Genomic DNA, 6,239 nt, shown 5'->3' on the forward strand with positions numbered 1-6,239 from the left:
TTAATGTTGTGGCTGTTCAGTGTATATAGACTGTTACACACAGTTCTACGGAGTCTCTTCAGTATCATGATTAGGAAACTGACTTGCCCAAATTAAGGCTGAAATAGCAGAGATAACAAACATAATTATCTAGAAGTAATGATAGATTTAATCTGATTCAGATTTTTAAAATAAATTTTTTGCTGGACCCAAGGTCTGTACCGAAAACTGTTGAGCTGATACCCTATAATCATTGTGTAAACTGATTATCTATACTGGAAACATTTTACTTCCATAGTAAAAAATTATTTATTTTTATACCATATTTTGGTTAAGCTTTTTGGTTTTGCTTCATATTTTTGGATAAACGTTTAAAATGGTTGAATTGCTTAATATATTTTATTTTTTATATATTGATATTTTTTATGTATGGAATTGTTTCTCTATGAAATTTCTCTATTAACAACTTTTCCAAAGAAGGTTCTCCATCAATGTAATAAGTAGAGGTTATGATCTGGCTAAATTAAAAGACAGAAAGTCATTATTAGATCAGAAGAATTATATTAAACAATAAACAATATAATGTGCATGTATTTTTTAAGCCTCTTCTGTGAATGGGGAAGCTACCTATTGGGTTAGCACTTCAGCTGACCACCTAAGCCAATCCACGGAGCCCCTGCCAAATGCTGCCCAAGCCTTCCGTTATAAAGGATTTTGGAGAACAAAACTGGGGGCAGAGCGATCTGGCACTGGAGCACAGACTTTGGGATTAAACATTGCAATCAAAAATTGTTGATTTGTATGATTGGTCGCGTCTATATAAATGTGTATGTATACACCCTCTTTGAATTCTATGGTTTGCCATATCAGGACATAATAACAATCATCTGTTCTTTAGCAGGTTTTAAAATTAGGTAAATGCATCCTCAAATGAACAACAGCACATGACATATTACACAGCGTCATGACAAAAATAAAGCCAAAATGGAGAAGCCATGTGTTGAAAAGTAAGTACCATGAAATTGTGTCTTGCTTTGTAGACAAGAAGATTACAAATTATGTCAGAAAATAAATCCAGTCTAACTGAATTCACTGTACAAGGTTTTTCAGACTCGCCACAACTTCAGTTTCCTCTTTTTATAATATTTTTATTTGTGTATCTCACCATTGTCTTCAGTAATCTTGTAATTTTTGCATCTATAGTTTTGTTCTCTCATTTACACACACCCATGTACATCTTCTTGTGTAACCTATCAGTCATTGATATCTTATACACCTCGACCATTCTACCCAAACTGTTGGCCATGCTTCTCACTCAGTGTAAGTCCATATCCTTTCAAGAGTGCTTTATTCAGATGTATTTTTTCTTGTCCTTTGCTTGTACAGAGGTCTTACTATTGTCCGCCATGGCTTATGATCGCTATGTAGCAATCTGTCACCCTCTTCATTACTCAATTCTTATGAATCCAAAGCACTGTGCTCGATTAGTACTTGCAGTGTGGGTCATGGGTTTACTCAATCCTGTTGCACATACTGTTTTAATTGCTAATTTTTCATATTGTCGATCACACCACATTGACCACTTTTTCTGTGATTTAACCCCATTGCTTAAACTTTCCTGAAGTGATACATTTATTATTGAGATATGGAACTACATTGGTGGGGCTCTCCTGACTGTAAGTGCATTTATACTTACATTGATATCTTATGTGTTTATTATTTCTACTATTCTAAATATACAATCAGCAAGTGGTCGACATAAAGCTTTTTCTACCTGCAGCTCTCACATAACTTGCGTTATTATATTTTATGGAACAATTATCTGTTTGTATATGAGACCAACATCTATGTATTCTCCAGGACAGGACAAGTTTTTTGCCCTTTTATTTGTTGTACTAATTCCAATGTTGAATCCTTTTCTTTACACCCTGAAGAATAAGGACTTTAAAGATGTTTTTAAAAAGATGAATAAAACATTGTTTGGTTCTGAGTTATATTTTAAAGATGTCCAATAATCCATAACTGCAAGCATTGTTAAGTTCAATAACATTTTTTTTAAAAAAATCAGGTGTCGGAGAGTCAAAATGCAACGAGTCAAAAATATTTAATTATGGTTTGCGATGTTGTGACGTTTAAAATATTTTCTTTTTCACATTATTGGATGAATAAAACACGCACCTAGAAGTCCTGTATAGAGCCTGCAGTCCTGAAAGGATACCTGTCATGTAAACAGCCTTGTGGAATTTCATAGCTTTTATGTTTCTTCCAGAATTGTTACTTATTGCCTATTAAAGCATACCATTTTGTTTATTCCTTTATGCTGTTGTCCAATGTATACTATGTTATGGTGGGTGAGGTAGTGTGAGCATATAACCATATAATTCCCATAATAATAAGTGTGGTGTGTGATAGATATGAGATGCCAAGCAGACCACATTATATAAACATATTTTAACTGCATTTTATATGAAATGATTAGAGATATCTATATGAGAATGTGCGTTTGTCCTGCTTTTGAAATGCCTTTTATATATTTCAGGCTTACACCTGCAAATAGAAATTCCCACATTATTTTAATTTTATTTAATTGAGCAATAATTTCAAATGGTTTGCACTAATAACGTAGATTTGTCTTTGGGACCAAGTTGGGAGTCACATGAGTCATTTTGTTGTGGATTTGCTCCCCCATCTAGGCCCCTGTTTGGACCCTATTAATATTCCCCATCCACCCTAAAAGAACTGTCAACACAACGCTATATATTAAAAATTATCATTTCATAAATTTTTGAAAGGAAATTGATTATTTGTTTAACCCCTTAAGTCAATTGTACAAGTTCTGATCAGAACAAAACGTAAACAAAACCTTGAATTTGCACTATACATATGTCACCTCTTTTATATTAAATGCACCCACACTTATTATATATATCATTTTGTTCAGGTGAAACAGAGCTTTCATTTCACATCAAATATTTATATAAGAAACAATTTAATATGTATAAAATGTAAAAAAAAATTGAGAAATTAAGAAATGTTTTATTTTTTACTTCTGCATGGCATTTTAACTGTGAATGTCATAATACTGTTTGCTTTGTTATGTATAGGTTTTATGGTGTTTTGGAAAATTACAGGGTCAAATATAGCATGTTACATTTGCTATAGCATGTTTATGCGCATTGAAATTTGCCAAACACTAGCCAAATTTAGCGTTCATCTTTGTTTGTGTTGAAAAATGCAAAAATATAAATATGAATGCTAACTTTGACCAGTATTTGTAACTAAGTGGCTACTAAAAAAGAGTGGACATACCCCATTTGCAATACCTTGGGTTGTCTACTTTTGAAAATGGTGTGTCATCATGGGGGCAATTTCTATTCCTGGACTATCATAGGTCTCAAAGATAACCAATCTGGCACATTTCAATGTGAAAAAAATGAAATGCAAGCCAAAACACCAAAACTGCAAAAAATGACACTTTCGCAGAAAATATATCATTGTGATACATTTTACTGTTGTGAAACACTGCTATTTGATATTTGATATTCAGCAATGTCTCCTAAGTATTACATTAACCCCCTGTACAGGCTGTATGGTCTCTTGGAAAGTTACAGAGTAAAGTTCTAATATCCAAATGTTTATTGCTACATTGTCTCATAGTGTGTAGCCACATTATTTCTCCCTCTCCCATATGTGATGTAGCACATAAGGTTACCATGCATAAAAGCACCGCAAGCATTATTTTACAGTGTTTGTCCTTGAACGCCAGACTGAATGGGTTCATTTAACAGTGTATAGTGCCTTGTTAAATATAGGGCTTGGCACTATACACTGTTAAATGAGCCCATTCAGTTCATTTAACAGGGTTAAATATAGGGCTTGCAAACTAAATTCTCTGGACTTTCTGCCTGGGTTGTAAGGCAGGTTCCTCAAATAGTAATCAATAGAATTACTCATTTTATTTAACAATGCTCATATTGGCCAACCTTATAATAAAGCCAGTTGCCTGCATGTAGTTTTAATTCTTGCACAGTAGTGGGAGGTAAATGAACAGTCTTATAAGTTTAGGATATTATTGTACATAACTTATTAGCCATCTTTGTTAACTTTTTTTTGTTTGTCACAGTTGCTTCTACTGTAACTGTAATAAGTGGGGAGATGTGATTAACAGCCAAACTGTATGCCAATGAAGTGTTATTGTGTTCTAATACAGGGATTTAAGCCCCATTCTACCCTTAGGCAATAATGGAGTCCTCTGTGAAGCACACGGCCTTTCACCAGGCAAAATCAGTTGGGTTGTTGATAAACTCCTCCTCCATTCCCTTCCAATGCAATCCCCCTTCCCCCAGGAGGCACTCTGGTTCTGTTACATCCTAAGGGATTGACTAAGGGAGGTGTGTACTGCAGAAGGAGGGGCTAACCTGTTTAAAGCCCTGTGAATAGCACATTTTCTCTCTCTTTTGAATTACCTCTCTTTGAATTCACCTTCCTCACCTTCTCTCTCTCTCCCCTCTCCCCACTATACACACCCTCTCTCTCTCTCTTACTCTCAGCTGCTGATCGATGGAGTGGTAACTGTATCATGTGTCTATGTCTGTTTTGTTAATTTAGCCTACTTTCCATTCAGTCAATGATTAGTTTTAGTAGCAACATATACTAGCCTATTTCAAATGTATATGTATTGTTTATTTGTTTAATTAGCCTCTCTTAATAAATATTATTGAATTGCCGAAAGCAAGGAGTGTGGACTCTGACTTTACACTCAGTTTTAAAGTTATTATTTTAAGTTATTATTTTTAGTTATTAATGTTATTATTAATTCCAAGTTTATTCCAACTTGCGAGTTAAACGTTTATTACAGTAACCATCTACCACTTATTTAGCTAGGATTATGCCAAATATCCTGGGGGCTTTGTTTTCCCCACTGTGAGGCGATCTTGTCCAATTTTTTTTCTCTTAGCATACAATAGGGGTTAAGCCCCGAGACACCCTTTTGGAGTGTCTCACTGGTGTACTGACTCTGTGATAGGGGACATACATACAGTTACATGCACTTACATGCATGTGTACTGGTGTGTTCCCAACCACAGAATCTTTTCTGTTGTTTTGTCTCATAAATATAAACATAGAATGTAAATATATATGTGTATGTATGTATTTATATATATATATATATATATATTTTTTTTTTTTTTAAAGCTTTGTATTAATGAAATTTAAAAAAAAAATATATATATATATATTGTTTTTTTTATTTAATTAATACAAAGCTATAAATATATTTATTTTTCCTGGCCATATCCATGAGAGCACAGCAATGGGTAGCTCCTCCCTATCCCTAATTAGACAGGAACCTAATTAAAACAGAAGGTATAAGTAACCCCTCCTACCCCTCCAACCCTCAGTCTTTTTGTTCCTGTCCTATCCCTAGGACAGACTTAGTCATTTCAGGTCTTAAAACATATTCTTTTATAGCTTACCATGAGGATAGTCTTTTCCTCTGGTCCCTTGGGAGTTCAGCCTCTCTCCCTTGGGAAGTCTCCAGTACACGGCTTGCACAAAGAACGGGGTAAATGGGGTTCTAACTTGCTGTGACCCGATGGGGGTAACAAAACCATGCCATCACCAGAATTCCTGCAGTGACCAAGGGGTAGCAAGCTGGGCATGCACATACAGAGCATATGGATTTACTTGCTGTGACCTGCGGGGTAACAAGATTATACCATAATCCTATTTCTTGCAGTAACCGGATGGGGTTGCACATACAGAGCATATTAATTTACTTGCTGTGACCCTATGGGTAGAAAGATTATGCCATCATCCTATTTCTTGAAGTGGCCCGATGGGGTAGCAGGCTGGGCATGCACATACAGAGCATTTAGATTTACTTGCTGTGACCCTAGGGGTAGCAACATTATGCCATCACCAGACGTCTTGCAGTGACCAAGGGGTAGCAGGCTGGGCATGCACATACAGAGCATATGGATTGCAAGGATTAATATGACATTGACTAACACTGACTAGCATTCTATCACTGAAAGGATTAAAGCACAATCCTATCTTGTACTTTCCCATGGATTTACTTGCTGTTACAGCAAGATTATACAATCACCCTATTTCCTGCAGTGACCAAGGGATAACAGGCTTTACATGCACATTCAGAGCTGTTATATGGATATAACCCTTTCTACCCTTTATCAATTTCATCTGAATGGTAATATTCCTGCTAATTTGTATTTCAATCACTTATTCCTAGGCCTCTG

At 35.3% G+C, this 6,239-nt stretch overlaps 1 pseudogene; it reads left to right on the plus strand.

Annotated features, from left to right (window-relative positions):
- The first annotated feature begins 1,037 nt into the window (after positions 1-1,037).
- LOC134574676 (olfactory receptor 5AR1-like) lies at positions 1,038-1,994 on the plus strand (annotated as a pseudogene).
- The last annotated feature ends 4,245 nt before the right edge of the window (positions 1,995-6,239 follow it).

This window comes from Pelobates fuscus, chromosome 10 (genome assembly GCF_036172605.1).
Source record: "Pelobates fuscus isolate aPelFus1 chromosome 10, aPelFus1.pri, whole genome shotgun sequence".
Classification (NCBI taxonomy): domain Eukaryota; kingdom Metazoa; phylum Chordata; class Amphibia; order Anura; family Pelobatidae; genus Pelobates; species Pelobates fuscus.